The sequence below is a fragment of the Eutrigla gurnardus genome (assembly GCF_963514095.1).
Source record: "Eutrigla gurnardus genome assembly, chromosome: 20".
NCBI lineage: Eukaryota > Metazoa > Chordata > Actinopteri > Perciformes > Triglidae > Eutrigla > Eutrigla gurnardus.
Genome location: NC_139931.1, coordinates 6,855,737 through 6,875,422, shown reverse-complemented (window position 1 = coordinate 6,875,422; position 19,686 = coordinate 6,855,737). Strand labels below are relative to the sequence as shown.

The window sequence follows — 19,686 nt, the reverse complement described above, 5'->3', positions numbered from 1 at the left end:
AGTACACTGTGTGATGTGCAGGGCCACAGCAGTCATAATGGCAATTATGTCTTATCCCAGCCAGATTGGCAGCTTTTTTATGGATAGAGAGAGGGAGGGAGGGAGGGAGGGAGGTAGAAGAAGAGGGCGAGTGGTCCTGCTGCTCAGCTGCAGGGTGGATCCGTGAGGAGAGGAGGGAAAAGACAGGAAGTACGCACTGGATAGATTTGCACACATTTGCATATCTTTATCAATTCATAAGTGTGTATGCAAGGCCGTAATTTCCACTGAGGATGTGGGGACCCCCCCCCCCCCCTTCACTTTTTCAAAATCCTGTTTTTTTTCCTGCTCACTTTATTATCGTTTCAGGTTCATTTTTTCCCTCTTCACTTTAAACCATATCCTTGTAATGTCCAGCCATTATATTCCAGATAAGAGAAGAGAAGTCGCCTTCAGTTATTACCGCATGCTCACAGAAATTAGCCTAACAAGCAATTTGCAGACTTGTTTGCCTTAGGTTTTTGCTTCTCAGGCTGCACATAGCTTGCTCTATTTTATTGGTACAAGGGAGTCCTGGCTAAAACGGAAGCATACAAGAACAAACTGACTTAAAAAAGCAAAAAAAAAAGCTTAAAACAACAATATAGGAGCAACAAATAACATCAAATGATGAATTAACATGACTCAATAACGTGTTCATTCAGTGGTCAAATAGTCCTCAATCACGTTCTTATAAAGGCATGTCGATTAGAAGAATCCAAGAACACAGAAGTTAACATAATTGATAATTAAATAAATAAATGCCAAAATGCATTTTAATTTAGTTTTATTCATTGTGTCCTCATACTTCTGAAACCAAACCTAAAGCCGCGTGCGTCGTTCTGGCTACTTATCTCCACCTCTTTGTTTTTTTTTTTGTTACCTGTTATGTTGCCATAGAAACGCTCACATCGAAAGCCTATTGGCCAACCCGGAGAGAACGCGTCAGGTGAGGGGAGTGCGTGGGTGTGACGGGGAAGCGAGACGGCCGAGACAGAAAGACAAACACTCGGGACAAAAAGGGGAAAACAATGGCGCCATAAATGTATAGCAGGCGGGTAAAGAGAGAAGCAGAAGGCGCGTGATAGCGAGTCAAGGGTAGGTGACGTTTACCTCCACCTCGCGCTGCTCTCCCAGAAACAGGAAGTCGCCAGTTGAACTGCCGTCTCCTCTTGACGCAGCTGGCTGATGAGGCTGATGACGGCCGTTGTTGTTGCCTTGGTAACCACCCGGCGGGGACAAACATCCGGATGTATGCTTACTGCCGTGTCACCATTCTCATCAAATCTCCCTGTCGCGGTTTATCCACACCGTCACTGATCACCATGGTGACCGACCGATAAACAGGTTCCCCATTACTCTCTGGCGTGTCGATGTATGAACAATTATCTATTATAATTTCACTGTTATACTGTAGCATATATATTTATATATATATAGTGATGCTTATTGCTGTCAAAGTGGTTGGACAACATTTCCCTGATGTAGATGTTTTAATCTGCCCAGAGAATTGTGTTTGTTGCTGTTGTTTGCATTCCTTTTGTTGCAAAAAAAAAAAAAAAAAAGAAAGAAATGAAAGAAAATGAAACGCACTACAGGAACGCACTGCTGTTTTTGTTTGTCATGTTTTTCTTGTGTAGCAAAGGGGCTACAACTGCATTTAGTTGAAAGGTAAGACCAGGCTGCTGATGTGGGGGTTTCTTCCACACAGCATCTCATTTATATAGCTGTAAGCAAGAAAACAACTGAATTATTCATATTGTCAGTGATTTACAGGCACGCATAGACTTTTAATAAAGAAGGCATAAAAACAAGTTGGGATAAAATCAGTGTAAATATACTGTATTATATTTCCCCCCCCTTATTTTTCCTGCTGTAGCCTAATTGTTGTGTATAAATAGGGAAACCTTATGTTTTACAACCCTGAACTGTTCTATAATATTAGATATTTAATAATAACAACAATAATAATAATAGTAATAATATTTAATATTTTGACTGAGAAAGTTTTTTTTTAAATATATATATATATTTATAGGAGGTTTTTGGTTAAATTGCCAAAATATAAATTCATATTTAGCTGTGTTTGTATGTGTCTGGGGCAAGGTCAGTGTAAATGGTATGCCAGCAGGTTTAATACACTCCAATGCACATTAAGTGTCATAATTTGCATAATGTTATAGTGCAGCTAAAGGATGAGGCTTAAGTGAAGCAATTTCCCCCCCAAAAAATCCCTCTCAATCACTTATGACCCACTAGAAGTGTGGTGGTTTCTACAGAGACTCTGTACTTTTGCTTTTCTTATCATTCTGCTGTGTTGGGGACTCTTCTGGGCACCCACATTGTTAACCTCCAGCCGATAAGCCAGGGGTGCAGCCCGTTCTCGTTCCCAGGTCAAACGCTGCCGCTTGTCACGCCCTCGGCTTCCGAGACTCACAGACACAGAGATGGTGAAGCGGGCAGGTTTTGGGCGTGGATGTGTTTATTTGTGTTTACGAATGCAGCTGCCGTGAAACGATCAGAAGATAACGTTTTCTTCTTCTGACTCACTAACGCCAGTCCCTCTCTTCATTCACTCTCGAGCTCGCTTTCTCTCTCTCGCTCGTTGAGCAGTATGTGTATGGTGGTGACAACATGGACACTCTGCACATCCACACAGTAGCTCCAATGCATTTCAGCTTCAAGTCACTTTTTTGATTATAAGAAAATAGGCAACAATTATAAAATAGGAAAACATTTTAAGATTTAGAAAATGATTTAGCATTTTAAAGTTGAATTAGAGCACTATTATTGTATTTTCTGAATTATTTTGTCATTAAAATGTATTTTTATTATGTATATATGTCTTTCTTTTGTTGAAGGCAGAACATATCTAGGGTAGATGTGTCCTTGCTCAGTTTGCTTGTTTAAAAAAAAGATTTGTCATCATATCTGACAGATTTTCAGCTATGCAAACGTGTGGTAAGAATGTCACGCATACAGAGCTCAATCAAAGTTAATGTGACATAATTGTACTGTGGCCAAACTAAAGCAACACGCCATGAAAATAGATTCTTCCTCTAAAACTGTAGGTGAGGAGTGGGCACCTAGAGCCATTCAGATTTTCCTTCCAGTCAAATACAAACATCTGTTAGCCAGTGACATCTTCTGTTTTTTTTTTTTTTTTTTGAATGAAAACCAGCTTTTGATTTCCTGTTCCTGACCTGAACCAAGACAAGAAGGACAAAGGATGATGGAGAAAGCTAAAGGGGAACATGATTCGTTTGTAGACGTGTTTGTGATTTGTGAATGTGTATTCTATAGTTGTGGGCACGTTTTGAAAAAAACACAAGACACATACAGTTTAAAAGTTTAATTTGAATCCAATTTAATGCACACAGTATTGACCAGCCATCACATTTATTTGATACATTTTGGTGCAAAGCAAAGCCAGATATGCAGAAACTGCAACCCTGTTCCTCTTGTATTTTTATTTTTTACAAACACAAGTATTTGTTTTGAGCAAAACTAAAACAAATGTTGCAGCGGACATAAATAACAAACACGTGTTATCACATGCAAATGTATTTATTTTCTTCACTTTCACGTCACGTTGTTCCATTAATAACTCACACAGTGTCTCGAAAATTGAATATTTTAATGGTCCGTAAATGCAATAAGAGATCCGGCGTAAATCCAAGTGAAGTGTTTCATTACTGAGTGGGATCGTGTACATCTGTTGAGGGAAAACAAGTTGGCACTGGGAATTCAGTGAGACGAATGACTTAAACCGTAAAGTAAAATGGTATTTCATTTATTCCAACATGCACATACACATCCTGACGATATCACAGGCTTACAGTGGCATTAAGTGTGTGTGTGTGTGTGTGTGTGTGTGTGGAAAGGAGACCAGGCCCCTGTTCCTGCTGAACTGAGCCAGCCAACATCACACACTGATTATCAGCACAGCAGGCACAGGAGACCGACCCAGCAGGGGATGGGGGGGTAGACAGAGGTGACCATACACACACACTTATACAGGAAAGTCAGACAAACAGACGCCGGTGTTCATGCAGAAACGGACAGGTGGAGAATAAACAAAAACGTGAATGCAAACGTGAACGCCCCCCCTGGCAGCCAGCGATTACAAATGACGACATAAGATGACACGTTGCCCGACCTACAGGAACAGGAGCGGCCTTCTGCACTAATGAGACGGTTGACATTTAGCAGACACTGACACGCCGCACAATTTCAGCTAATTAAACAGATTACCAGTTATTACCAGAAGCTTCTGGATAGTGATATGCCCGCTCCCATGCGGCCCAGCCCTCTGGACCACAGTGCATCTGCCTTCTTTTTCACGCTTTCACGCAAACACAATAGTGGAGTCATCCGTGAACCCGCACGCCCACTCGACCACACACGCCGCCGACTTCCGACGCGCATGCTGTCACGGCAGAGGTGGTTAGGTGCGAGTCTGACTTTGTTGGGCCGTTAAAAAAGAAATAAAGAGGGTCAAATTAAATGAAGGAGAAGCAGCATGTTTTGGCCTCTTTATCGCCGTGCTGTTTTAAAAGAGGAAATGCAGTTTTTACGTGTTTATCCTGACAATTTAGCACAACATTTTCACCAGTGCGTATCGAGATGAAGTCCTTTCTCCAAGCAGCAGCCATTAAACTGTCGTCGGAAGAAGACGAACCCAAGTGAAAACCACCCAAAGCTTTATATACACACATAGACGGGAGGACGGAAACAGATTTTATATCTAAAAGACGCTGCCTTTTTGAGCTCGTCTGATGTCGATGTGAGGGGCGGTGGTTTGATGCAGTCCGGCCCCTCCCTGACCTTTACCCCCCCCCCCCCCCCCTCTCTCTGCAGGCTGCAGCCCTGTGGCGGCAGAACTTAACCACTGTGAACATGGCAGACACTCACTGTTCACATGTGGGTTAAGTCCTGCTGCCGCACAGCCAGGTCACACGGGGCATCTGTTTTGTAAGAGAGATGGGTGTGTTTGTGTGTGTGTGTGTGTGCATGCAAATTTGGGAACATGGGTGTGTTAGCAAATGAGCGTCCGTGAGAAAGAGGTTGCTTTCTTTCGTGTCAGCCATTGGAAATCCCTGGCAATGTGATTCAGTGCTGTAGTCTCAAAAATCACTCTGCCAGGAATTCCCCTGGCCATCAGAGACAGCTATCGGTTTGTGTGGCGGGACGAGGACATAAAAGGACGCATAAACACTTGTGATAAACATCATAATAGTGATGTCACCTCTAATAATGAATGCTCGGTCTCTCATCTGTACCTCCGTGTGAAAGCGTGAATTATCACCGAAGCTCGATGTGCTGAAGTCTACGTGGTTCACGGCTCGCTTTCTCAGCTATGTGCGCGCTTGTATGAGCGGTTCGTCAGCTCCCAGACTTCCCGTGGCCTCTTATAAAAATAGCTTTTCAATGACAGAATGGAGAATTAGGTTAGAAGGAAGTGGCCAGTCAAGTGGCGCTCCCTTTAAAGACGTTTGCTCCCGCTCTGTTCTCCTTCTGCCCCTTTATCTTATCTGGGAAAAAAGGAAAGAAAAAAGGCCGGAGAGTTTCCTCTCTTGCTACCGCTTAATCTCTTCAGATATCATCAGGAATTTTCACGTCGAGTACAAAAAAAAAAAAAAAAACTGCATTTATGTGCTATTGCTTTCTTATTACCGCCTGTCGAATGATACCTGAAATCAACAAGCACATGCACTCATCGCCCCCGGAGCAGCACCTATTACCCTGAATTCCTTTTTGTTGAAATGTACCTGTCTGGGCAGGACATATTTGAATAACTGAATGTCATTCTGCGCTCCAGATCCACAGTTGCTGCTGCTTTGCCATCCCCCTTAGTTCGTCTCTTTATTTCCAGCAGCATGAATACTCCACCATGTACACGGTGTGAGTCAGTGGGACACTTCTGGGGAACTCCAGAGTCGTAATGAGTCTTAGCCGGCCTGTCTGTTGTCTGCGTCGTCGCGCTGCAGAGCTGTACCAGGGGTGCAGCGGGTAGAGTTCAGGTCAGAGAGTTTGGAAAACGCTTCACAATCTTCAAGCAGAACTCAAAGCTAAACCTCTCAACAACAAAAAAAGAAAACCCTCGTTGCAGATGCTTCCTAGTTTCCTCCAGGCCAATGTTCTTTCTCTGAGTCTGTGGTCCAATCAACCAATAACACCAAATTATAACCGCTCAGAACACACTGTGATTTGGGAAACTACTGGAAAAATAAATAAAAAATGATGTTTCTCTCTCTCCGAACTTTGCAAGCGTCTCTTTTACTCACAGATTACGGCACGGGGAGGTTTCTGAGGCCCTCCTGCTAGATAATCGCATGTATTTTGTGTCACTTTATAGAAAGCTAAAAACACTGACATAAAAGTGACTTTGTGTGTTGTGCGTTTAAGTTGTAAGCGCCTCCACATGTTCACAGTAAAATGTAGAAGAAGGTCACGTAAGGTCCCATCACCCATCAAAGACAGTACACTAACTCCTCTCCTCCATCAGCCTAAAACCCTCCATCCCCACCACCCTTTCATCTGGCAGTGGCTTGTCTCATGTGTTATTTTCTCCGCCTTTTCATCTTTTCCATCGGTTGCTCTCTCTTCCCCTTTGCGTTCCCCCCGGTCGAACCCGCAGCCGTTAATGTCCATGAGCTCATTCCTTCCCTTCCCCCTGTAATGACGCCACTCCGGTCGATGCACGCTGTCCAACACCTCACCTCAAACGCTCGCTGGGAGCATCTCAACATGTCTCACTTTCTTTCTTTTTTTTTTTTTTTTGCCTTTTGGCCCCCGTCTCGATCGCCGAGTGCCACGGCGGAGCCAAGCAATCCTGTTGTTACGCTCTTCTCAAAATTGGATGTTTATTATGGTTAGAAATAATCATACGCTTCTGCCGCGTGGGCCGCGACTTATTGGCGGCTCGTAATTGTGCCAGCGTGTTGCGTCCTGATGGAGGCGTAGGATAGGAAAATTAGTGTCACTGGGTGACGATCGGCAGCAGATGTGCCCTCGGAGAGTCAAAGTGTGTCTTCATGGCTTGTGTGCGGGTGCTTTGATGGTTTTTAGGGTGTACGCTTTACGCTTGGTGTGTGATCTGCTAGGTTTAGATTCGTGCACGCGACGTATGGAGGCCCCTGAGTGTAGACGTGGCCACTGGCTGTTCCCTCCAAAGCGTTCGCTCCCCTCCGGGCCAGAGTGCAGAATTGACATTGCCGTTTACACAAGGGCACACAGTTAAGTGGAAAAGCCTCTGTTGAGACAGCTGGATCTCAACCCCTTGTTGTTTCAACACATATCTTCTCTCTCCCCGTGCCCTTGTGTGTCCACACACACACACACACACACACACACACAGATGCATTAAGAAACACACACATGCTCCCGAGCCAAACGCAATCTTGCCTTAAAACATGCTCACTATCAGTAAACAAACGCGGTTATGTCAGCGGGCTGCCGGGCAAACATGGCATGTGCGTTCTCCAGGTTCTCACCTGGTCTCTTAAGCAGGAAAAGTACAAATACGTACCGATGTGACATCATTCACACCTCCAGGCTACGAAGCTCTTCACAGAGCAAACAGCGAGCGCCACGACCCATGGGCTGCCTTTGTGCACTTTATTAATAATTAGGTATCAAACTGAAGCACACACTTCGTTTTTTTTTTTTTTTTGTATCTTTCCATTGCATCAGATTTTTTTTTTTTTTTTACAGAGAGCAATTTGTTTCCAAAACCCAAGCTCATGTGAAATCAATCTTTCTAGGTCTATGGTTCAAGACACTATGTCAACATTGGAGCACAAAGGTTATAATAACGTCTGAATTCCCTTTCTTACACTGTAAATATGCCGCATTTGCTTTTCCTGATTGCTGTCGCGTCTGTCACACCTCTATACGCCCGTGATGAATGCAGAGGAAGCGTAGGGAACGAAAAGATGCCTGTAGCAGCAGAAACCGTGGCAGCGTTTCCTTTGAATCGCACAGAACATTTTCGAGACAATGTGTTCGGCCCTTAATCTGAGCAATGGATGGATGCCAACGCCACAAATCATAAGATCTGCAAAACTGTGGAAGGAACAGCAATACGACAAAACGCGTCCCGCCATCTTGAAACCCGGATCTTTGAACTCGCTCACCTTGCGGCGCGGCGGCACCACACCCGGCTCTCCTCCACGCAGACGTGTGTCTGGCTATGTGAGTCAGATTGTATTCCTTTCATGTTGCGTGTGAGGACTTCATTCTTACCGTGGCATTCAGTGACATTCAAACAACGGCGCTCTACTATGGGCCCTCTCTGTTGCAGTTTGGCCTGAATCAAAGGGGGGAGGGACGTTCATTGGCTGCCCTGGGATCAACGGATCACACCACATGCGGGACATTAGTCTGAGAATAAAGAAAAAAAAAAAAAAGTGCTTCCAGCTCCAGGTTAAAGAAGAAGAGAAAAGCTCAAAGTCTCTTCGGGCTGAAAAGCTAGCCTCAGCAGGGAAGAGCCCAGCCCAAGCCCGTGGTCCGCTCCCTGTAGCCCAAAGCATGTAACCCTATCCTCAGCCTGATCCGCTGCCAAACACCCTCACCACCACCAGCCCTGTACTTAGCGTACAGCCGCCCTGCTGCCACTGAACCACACATGCACAAATGGAGGCAGAAACTACACACACCCACACACACACACACACACTTTTATTCCACTACGCCACGGTTTCCTGAGCCTGGGCCCATTCCTACGTATTGCTGCTGGGCACACCCACCCAGCCACCCCACCAAAAGCCAAGGCTCCAGTCCTGGATCCCCACCTTCCCTCTTTCCTCCACCTATATTCCTCCATCCATTCATCCATTTGGCCTCCCCTTGTAGGCTTTCCTATCTACTGATTCCTCACGCTATGAGGCAGAATAACTCTCTCCTGTTTCCCCATGTCTTTTGGCGCAGGGGTTATCTGAAGTCACAGTCGGAGCAGAGCAGCAGATCCCTCCGTCGGACTATATTAACTCATTCTTGTCTTTCAATCTGTGCTTCTGCGTCACGTTAATCTCCTTCGGCTCCGTTTTGGCCTTCCGCTGCCCATTTCTGTTCGACAACAACAGTCCCAGAGGGAAGCCAGACAGGACGGCGGACAGGAAGACAGAGACAGCCATCCCTTAGCCGTGGCTGAAACGGGGTTAGCTACAGTAGCTGCTGGATTCCCTTCCTTTCATGGAGGTTTTGGGAGCTCGCAGACTTACAGGGCCTCTGAACAATGAGAGGAATGTTTGAGCGGCTCCAGCCTCGCTTCACCACTGCCATTACGTCTCTCGGGCTGCTTTTCTAAAACTTTTTATGACCTCTGTTCCCACTCTGCGCTGCCAACAACACCCGGCGGAGTGGCACGCAGGCTGATGGACGTGCAGACAGACAGACGACACACATGTGGTCGACGGATGACATACGTACGCTGAGCAGACAGCTGCCAGGGAAGGCAGACAAACAGGTAGAGGCAAAGTAAACCTGTGGCAATTAATTTAGACGGTTGGAGATATCATAAATCAAACAGACAGACAGACAGACAGACAGACAGAGAGAAATTAAGCCATCCCATTCAAAGGAACTATTTACATCTGACCTTTGTAATAGAGCCGGTCCACTGTGGCAGACCTCAGATCAGGGCAATATTCCAGTGCCAACATTTCAGTACATTTGAACGGCACTTTCCTGTGGCTCCGTGTGAACGTCAGTCCTGATCAACAGGTTGCTGTGAAGTGAGTGTGAGGTGCCTCTCTGTGGAAGACCAGCCGTTTCAAGACAACAACACAAAAAAAAACAAGTCAAAGAAAAGCGTACATGTTTGCCGGGTAATAAAGTCATAAAAAAGAAAGAAGAAAAAGGCGACAATCAACTTCTGAGAACGGGCAGACGCGATGCTGCACCTACCTGACGCAACAGTTTACTCCTTTGCTCTGTCTCACTCTCTCCAGTGTCACACTCTTAAGTTGAACTTCACAGTTGTCACTCTCCACAACCAACCACGGCCCCCCCACCCCTCCCCTCCATCTCCCTCAGTGTTTGTCTGCGTCTCCGTCTCTTCTTGTGGGTCCGTTCCTCCTTCGACTGTGCAGACAGGAGTGTGTGTGAACGCGAGTGTGTCTGGGAGCCAGACAGGGTGAGGGTAAGAGAGTGGGCGGACCCAGCCCAGAGCAGGGGATTCCTTTATGACGATGTCAGAGGAGAGGAGCCCTCCCCTTGCTCGTCTCCTCTCTGCCTCCCCCCCCCACCCCTCCCCTCCTGTGCATGGCCCAGGCTGCTGCTAGAACACAGGAAAGGGGGCAGGGAGATAATTGGCCGCGCAGCTGCTAATAAATGAGCAAAGGCTGTTTGAGTCAATAGCAGGCAAGGAAACTGGACAAAATGAGGGTTTCATTGGACAAACTGAGAAAGTGTTGTATGATGAAGCGTTCTGTGGAGAGAACGGTACAAAAAGTCGATCCTTTCTCTCTCACATTTATCTTTCTCAATACTATACTATAGTACAAATACTATACAATACTATCACGTGGCTTGACTCTTATCCAGGAACGTGCATTCGTGTGTGTGCATCATGACACAAGATTCAATCGAAATGTCAATAAGCGGCTGATGATTCGGTCGGAACAACATCTGTTGAAGTCATCTTCTCATTTCTGAATGTCTGTGCTATAAGGTTGGTGTGTTGTGGTCATGTCTCTTGTTTTGGAGAAAATTTAACCTGCTTTTTTTTATGCCGAGAGAGGGACTTTAACTGGGGCAGGAGTGCAGGGTTACAGTAATCTAAGCAAAACATTTTTTTTAAAATGTGGAAATCATTCTCAGCATGAGATCGGTCTATGGGTATGAGTCAACAGATGACCTTAAAAATGTGTATCTGAGGGTGCTTGCATGGACATCTCCTTAGGTTTAGGCAACAAACCTACTTTAGGTTAGGTTTAGGGGGACAGAATCATGGTTTGACATAAAATTAACCCTTTTTAGCAGAAAGCCATGAAGGCGACTTCTCCAACGTTCGCTGCATCAGATTTATTCAACAAACGTGTGTTTCCATAATCAATTTAACGCATGAAGTCCTTTGAGGAAGTTTAATTGAATTTTCCATTTTCCACACAGCTTTTCTGCATAAAAACATGCTTAAAAATATGTGAGTGGAAACACGGCGATTGTCAGTGATTTTAATCATAAAGGTGGTTATGAAGAAAATCGTGGTCTTTGCAACCTCAGATCTGGGTTAGGCTGCGATATTTGTGCGTGTGTGTGTGAAGGGTTTGTGTCCAAGATTGGTTTGATCTGCACCTGTCAAGCCTAGGACCCCCTCCACCTACACACAATCCCCTTCCCCACAGAGAGACAGTAACACGAGCTTCAGAGAGGGGCTATTAGAGGCTTTATGACTTCCCCTTCCTTCCCTGAAGCCTTTGGGTGTGTGTGAGTGTGTGTCTGTGTGTGCATGTGTGTGTGTGTGTGTGTCCTGCACAGACAACCACGCCCCTGTGAGAGAGCGGACGTCACACATTCCACACACAAACACACACACACATACACACACTGTATATGTCTCTTAGCAACGCATACACTCAAAGCTTAGTGAAATGACTTTGGCAGGAAGACACATGACCACGACACATTGCCGATCTTCCGACGGGATGATGTTTTTTTTGTTTTGCTAGTTTCTACGTTGTCTTCAGAGGGGATTTACAACGTTGCATAACAGCCATAGTTGAAGGAAGTGTAATGAATGCGTTACATTTTTCATCATTAGTGAGCAGAAGATTATTTGGGGTGTGAGTGGTTGAGATGGAGTCTCCTAAATGTCCTTTCTCTCTACGTGTATATAGTAAGGGTGGCTATCCGTTCAGTGTGAGATAGTTGAGTGTGCAGTCTATGTGATAAACTCGTAAAAAAAAAAAAGTTTCCATCTCCATTCTGTGGTCTAAACCTCGATGTATGTCGTGACACACTCCCTCCTCATTCCGCCTCACACAGAGACGACAATTAGCGTAGCCGCACGCAACACCAGTACTGCGATGACTGAGAGATACAAAGATGCTCTCACAAGGCCAAACGCACCACGAGACGACGACTGTAAAAAAAAAAAAAGAAGGAGGCCACGTCTCGCTACCGCCAAAGTTATTGAGTCTTGGTGTTCGATGTTCTGCGATCATTCCTGCTGGCAGCGAGGCTTGTGGTGAAAGGTAAACGGTGCTAAAACAGAGATCTGTACTTTTTCCCGAGGCCATACTTTGTTCTTTATGGTCCTGTTAAACATTATCAGCTCTATGGAAAGTGTACTGATATACCATGATTGTAAAGCTCCCACTGTGTGCGTTTTTAACTGATGAGTCCATTTTCAAAAAGATAACGGGCAGGTGTATCCATAGCAATGTGTGTGTGTGTGTGTGTGTGTCATCAGGTCACCGTGAATCGTGAGTCAGGTTGGAATTGTGTCCTCTTTAGTTAATGGTTAATTGAGAAATATGCTCCATAGCATGTCCTGGTGTTTTACATGAGAGGTGAAAGTACACACCTACATGTGTCCGTCTGTACAAATGCACACACACACACACACACGTGTGTCTAATGGCGTGTGTGTGTGTGTGTGTGTGTGTGTGCACGTGTAGATGTGTGTGCGTCAACGGGTCACACGGGACATTTGACTGAGTGACCGTAGACGGTGAGTCAGACGACGGCCGCTAATCTGGGCCACTGGGTTTGGGAGTTTAAAAAAAAACCTCCATTTGGTTGTCATAGTGAGTCGGATTCAATTATGCAACAAGCAGTGGAAAATGGTTTTGGTGAGAGAAAGAAATGCAGGAGAACGAGAGAGAGAGCGACTATCGGTGCCAGTAGATCTGTGAGGTATCAGCGTTAAACGTATTTAACACGACGTGCTGGCTGAGAACCCGTTCTCATTAAGTCTGTGTCGGGAGAACTTTTTAATTCTAGTGTGGGTTCATTCAGTGTCTCTTGTGTAAAATACACTTAAAAATATGTAAAAAACATACAAACAAGTGACAGAATCTGCCAATGAACGTAATGAAACTTGAAATATCTTGAAATAAGATGTAAATTTACACGTTTCAAGTTGAAAAGTGATGTTGTAGTTTTATTTTGAGCCTCTAAAGTCGTATTACAAGATATTCAAGATGTCACAATATCTCACTGACAATCTCAAATATGCTTGGTAAGACTTTGCGTTTGGTTCGCAGTGGATTTGTTAAATTGTTGGTGTGACTCACTGGAGCAGAATGGTAAATAGAGACACAAAGTCCCGACGTCAGCGCCTTTGTTCCACTCGCTTTGCTAATTCGATGCAAGCTCTCATTCAGCATCTCTTTGAATGGTGTGTCTGGAGAAAAAAGAATGAAGCGTGTCCCCGGTTGTTTCCATATTCTAATCAATGTGGTATCCAAAACAGCACTTGTAAGTTTAAACGCTTGTGACGTTAAACAATGATTATTTGCATGAACAGCAACTCGTCATGAAAATGTAAAAGTGTAGCAGTGCAACATCTTAACTTTCGTCTGTATCCCCAACGCTCTTCTCTAAAGATGTTGTAATCTTCTGTCTAAGAACTACATTAAGTCTTCTCTGTCCTGCTGTTATGACAGACATAATCTCTTTAAACATCATGCATTCATATGGAGAATCTGTAGCCAAGGAGACGAGATTTCACTATCAGAAGCGTACTGGTTTCCGTTTGGAGGCCGTGTTGAGCAACACCGGCTCCATATTTTGTGTTGGAGACTAAAAGTCACAGCCGAAAACATAATGTTTGTTGTATGAGCGCTAACATCTGGCCACCTTGCTCCACTTTGGAAAAGCAACCCCTTGGTTCCCAATCATGCATCAACAGTTGTTGAGATACCCGGAGGACACATTACATATATATTTATTTTATAGATAGTAAACCTTAAAACGTAATCTGTTAGTTGATGAACTGCACTGAATAACTAGGTAACTTCAGTCAGGGCCTTGTCCCTGGTAGCAGTGTTGTGGAGGGGTTTCTGGAGAAGACTCCAGAGGTGCTAGTAGGTGGCCTCCCAAATCAAGTCAAATCAAGTCAGTCCTTCATCCCTCTCCTCCTCCTCCTCCTCCTCCTCCTCCTCCTCCTCCTTAACTCCACCTTGAATTAGGGTCCTTGGGCAACTTCCCTCATTCCCAGCCTCTTTCTCCCCCCCACCCCACCCTTGATCCACTCCCGGGACATTTGAGGTCATCATTTTTCTACACCTCATCCATGCTGGACCCAGTCAATGGAAACCAGTCCAGAACTCCATCATGAAGTCCAACCAAAGACCAGCACATCTGAACGGAGTTCAGACCGGCCAGCTCGACTGGATCCACTTGACTTTGACTCGCCTGTCCTTATTTTCTCTTTCCTACGCTCTCTCTCTCTCTCTCTCTCTCTCTCTCTCTCTTTCTCTCTCTCTCTCTCTCTCTCCCCCCCTCCCTCCCTCCTACCTCTCTGGTATTTATGTGTTGGCAGTTGCCACGGAGACAAGACACACAAACACTGTGGCGGTAGACAGGAAGTGCTGCGGAACCACAATGGCGTCACTGCGGCTCTGCACTCGCTCGCCCCGTCTCTCTCTCTCTCTCTCTCTCTCTCTCTCTCTCTCTGTCTCTGTCTGCCCCGGCCAGCATGCATGCTATTATCCTTAGCAAGCTATATGGAGACCACACCGCTCTCTCCTCCTCTCTGTTCTCTCTCATTTCTCTCATTATTATTAGCATTGCTTTTTCAGCTGTGTCTCTCTCTCTCCCTCTCTCTCTCTCTCCCTCTCTTTATACCACATTAGCTGGAAAATCTCCGTCTGATTTGCGGTGTCTGGAATGCCTGGTGTTAGTTGATGTGCTGAAAAGCTGTTAGGCACCGGCCGTTTTTTTTAAAGTTTTTTTTTTTAACAGTTCGACCCGTCTGCTGGGCGTTCACTGTCGAGAAGCTACTCCCGTTCCAAAACTGGGTCAAGAATGTGTGTGTGTACTTTATGTTTTGGAGTTTGCTCGAGGCCTGTTGGATGGCATATAAACATTGTTGCATACTTTATGTGTACTTTGTATACGAGGGAGTCAGCGAGGGCACAGAGGGATGTAATGATGTGTGTGGTCCTATTGCCGACCCTTACATCAGACTGGCATTAGAGTACAGTACACATCCCTCCTGTTCTCAATCCCTCTTTTTTACACATCCCGGCTCTAAATATACTCCTCTGGAAAAACCCCTTGAGAAGATACCGCCCTCTCACAATCCATGTGCTAAAAATATCCAGCCAAGACACCTTTACAGCCCCCCCACCCTCCTCCTCCTCCTCCTCCTCGCTTTTCTTTCTGTCCTCACTCCCCACATTCACTCCACTGCTGCCCCTCTCACTTCACGTCAACGCCGGTTCATTATCTCACACCATCCCCCTGTCTCTCTTTAATGACTCCTCTTTCTTTTGTTTTTTTTAAACTTTAACTCCCTTCTCTGCTCCTGCCTCCTCTCCTCGAATGCTCTCTTCTTCCAGCCCCTCAAGGCTGCTTGGCATTTCTGCTGACACGGACAGCAAGTTATCCCGCCATCCATCCATCCTTCCATCGGGGCAGCCAATCAGACATCCAGCCAAGACGTCCGCGGATCAACCAGCTGACCACCCAGCCGGGGGAGGGGGGGGGGGGCAGCTGGCTAGCAGGAGAGCCCGGCGAACAGATGAGTTCTCTGGACACACAAACAGAGCTCATTCTATGAGCTTGATGTCAGCTCATAGAATGGGAGCGAGTGAGAGAGTGAATCAAGGAGAGAGAAAACATATCAAGATTCAAGGTGAACTTTATTTGGATCGGGCCATGCAGCATCCATAAAACACGTTCTATTTAGGTAAAAGGCAGGAAACGAGAAGCATCCAAAACCATCATAATAAAGCTGTGTCTTCTATTCATCATCCCTCCGTCCGTTGGGAGGATAAGGTTGAAACATTGTAGTACTTATTGTGAATTGAATGCTGGTTGCAATGTTGTTATTGGCACAGTGTGTGTGTAAAAAAAAAAAAAGGGGGGAATACAAAAAAGAAGTGGTTCACGAGGAAAAAAGAAAAATGAGAATGAAATGTAGTTGTGCAACCGGCCAATGGATGTGTTTGTCTGGTTTTTTTCCCCTCCGTTTTGAGGAAGTGATCAAAAGTAGAGTACTGTACAGTAATTTTCTGTCTTTGTTTAGTGGCGGTCAGCGAGAGAGGAAGCCTATCTGTGGCCACATGGTGTTTCTGTTCCTCCGTTCGACCGCTGACATCATCTGGAGTGACACACGGCCGGGTGACTTCCTCCGTCTCATTAATCACTTGTGTGTTAACAGGCGCGCACACTGTCTCCAATTCCTGCACTCTTTACAGCCCCGCACCACATTCCGCTCTCCCTCGTTAGCTTCCCGGCTCCGACACCGGCCCCTCCGACGCTCTCTTTCCCAACCGGGGGCCTTCCCACTTAGCAGTGACCTTTGACCCCGCCTCCTTCTCCCCTCATAAAACCTTCAACCCTCCCTGCCACGCTTTTCTTTTCTCCACCTGCTGCTCACCTTCTGTGTGAGGGACAAGGCCAGATGAAGGGTGGGGTGAGGTCGGGGGTGAAAAACAGATTTTCATCACGTCAAAGTTGGTTTTATTTATAACGGAGGTTCTCATGACGCTTCTCATAAAGAGCAGGTCTAGACCGTACTCTTTCATTCAGAGACCCAACATTCCCACATGAGGGAGCCTTTGGGCGACGGCCGGCAGGGAAAAACTCCCCTTCGACGGGAAGAAACCTCAAACAGAACCAGGCTCTGTGGGCGGCCATCTGCTCTGACAGGGTGGGTCAAGGAAAGGCATCTTGTTTATATCTGGAGATTTGTTCAAAGTTGAAGTGTGTACTTTGGCTTCCGCTTGTGTTGTGAAATTAAAAAAAAAAAGCCGTTTGGAGGACAGGTGATTCTTCTAGAGTGTTATCTCGACCGAGATAAACCTGGATCAGCAACTCTGCGCACTGATTGGCTGTTTAGAGCTGAACTTTTGAACATTGCGGTTCAGAGAGGGATTTAAAACTAGGGGAAAGTTGCCCACAAAGAAAGTGAGACATATTTATTTGATTGATTATATATGGTTATACTTGAGATAATGGTGATTATGTATATTATTGTACATTTTACAGTGCTGGCAAACAAACCCTGCAACTAAATGTGGTCCTTATTTGCAATTTTAGTACAAAGAGGAGCGTAAGATGGAAAGAGAGCGTCACAAAGCCACGGAGTTGAAGTTTTTCTGCTCGGTGAAGTGGAGCGGTGAGAACATTTATGCTACTGTAAAAACACACAGATACATCTTTGCAGGGAGATAAAGGGGTCTTTACGGCGGTCGATTTCCTGGCACTCACTCAGCGTCAGCAGTAGCCAAAACACACATTCAGTGTGGGATGAGCCATGGTCCTGCAACCGTGTGTAAAAACCCAAACCTACACACACATAAATCTCCTCAGAGTAAATAAAATCAGTCATCCTCGCCACCTAAAGGACTCAGCCACTGAAAAAACAAGTCGTGGGAAAATAAACCCAAAAGTCAGAGGGGACACGGATGACGACGGAGACAAGAATAATCAAATTAGTCATTTTATGTGAAAAAAAGCCCCTCAGCTTTGTTAAACTGGGTTACATTTTCCAGTTTGTCAACAAAAAAAAAAAAGATGTGGTGTGCCCAACCAGGTGGCCTTCATAAATGTTTGGGCGTCGGACAATAAACGGGTGGTTTAGCAAGTTAAGCCAAGGTGTGCACTAACTGGGTGTGCCTGTGTGTGTTTCCGCTACCCCCACCCATGTGAAGGGTGCTCTTGGGAGAGGGTACGTGCCCGCACTCGTGCCCTCTGGTGGTTCGCCTTCCCTCCGTTTTTTGGTTCCAATCTCAGCTCTCTGTCTTTGCTCGTTTCATCTTTCTTACTCGTCTTTCTTTCTTTACTTTGCCCTTTGTTTCTTGATTTTTTTTTTCAGGGGGGGATTAGCACAAATCATCCGACTCACCCCCCTCTCTCTCTCTTCTTTCCCTCTGTGTGCATGTTGGTGTAGCTGTCCTTATTTGGCTTCTCCTCGAGTGAGTGGGAGTGGGAGTACGAATGTGACTCCGTGTGTGTGTGTGTGTGTGTGTGTGTGTGTGTGTGTGTTTCCTCCTGACTGTGAGTCACTGCTTGTCTGACTCACAAGCGCTAACAAAAACACACAGTTGCCATAGAGACCCCCCCCCCCCCCCCCCCCCCCCCTTTCCTCTCCCATCTCTCTCTGTCTCCCCCTCCCTGTCAGTCTCTGGTTTCTCTATCCTTGTGGGCACCGCTACAACCCAGGCAGCCCTGGCACTGTTACCTGGGTGACACTCTGACTTGGGTGGGATGGTGGTGGCGACGTGGGAAAAACAGAATAAAAGTCAAAACTGGTGAAGAAAAAATTGAAATTACTTTTTTTTTTTTACAGAAAACTTACAATAAAGTCTGGAAGCCTGCAGGACAGAAACCTAGGGTGCGAGACAAACAATCATCTACGAACTGCCTGTGTTTGTTTGCGACAGGCCAAACAGAAAGTGCCCACCTGTGGCTCTATTCTCTGCTTCTGTCCTCTTTGCTTTTACTGCTCTGAAATTGCAGACTGCTTTGAAGCGGGCCCGTGCTTTTGATGTGCTGGCGTCACTGCTTGGCCTTGGCGTAACCTCCAGGGAGCTTGATAATGTGTCCACGTGCGGCGTTAGATTTCGACAAAGATCAGGTAGGGCACTGGATGTACCCACGGCCTCATGCTACTGGTGTGTTTGGCTCACTTCCTGGATGTTAAATGTTGGTGGTGTGCCACCTAGTGGACAGAACATAATGTTTTTTTATGGTTTCATCCAAAGTGACATGTTGGTTGCTGATGTAATTTCCCATTTTGGGACCACAACTTAACAAATAGATCAGGCCATGATTACCGTGACTGCTCATAGAAAACAAAGGAAACTACCCACACATGAAATTAACCCTTGCACTGCTTTTGATCAAGGCTTTTCCCGTGGTATATTTACACATTTACAGAATATATACGGCAGTAAAAGAGGTGAATGAAGAGGAACGTGTATCTTCCAGCGCTGGTTTGCGTGTTCCACATTTTATCTGAAGTGCGTCATGCTGTGTGGGACTGAAGTGGTCTGGTCCTGGTCTGGATCTGGTCTTGCCCTGCCTTATTCTTGGCCCTTGATCTCAACTCCTTAAAGTCTTTGTCTTGTCTGGGTCTCAATAAAATCTGGTCTTTGTCATGACTTGGTCTCAATATAGGTGGTCTTGGCCGCATGTGAAATACCGTATCCAGTGACTGAGTGTTGTTACCAGTTCCAAAGAGACATTTCCCTTCTAAACTCCTCACATTTAAATCATTTAAATAACACCCAATATATCACAAATATAGCTAAAACTAGAGAAAGGTACAAATACGTGAACCTCTGCGTGCAAACCCTTTCCTTGCTGTAATGTTTGTATTCTTCGTACCTCTCAGTGTTGTCTGCTTGGTGATGTTATTATTTTGCTAATGATCCTTTAAGAAGTGGCATATTTCATTTATGTAGTCATTTATGTACTTTTTAATGTATTTGTTGTTTTTTCCCAGGTAAATTCTAGAAAGGCTTCACTAGGGAAGGTGTCTGTATG

At 45.5% G+C, this 19,686-nt stretch overlaps 1 long non-coding RNA gene across 1 annotated transcript; it reads right to left on the bottom strand.

Moving 5' to 3' along the window:
* Positions 1 to 3,355: 3,355 nt before the first annotated feature.
* On the bottom strand, positions 3,356 to 10,214 carry LOC311031406. The gene is made up of 2 exons (XR_014599088.1): positions 9,928 to 10,214; positions 3,356 to 9,774 (listed from the first exon to the last, which is right to left on the bottom strand). It is a non-coding gene; the product is annotated as an uncharacterized lncRNA (long non-coding RNA).
* Positions 10,215 to 19,686: the final 9,472 nt, after the last annotated feature.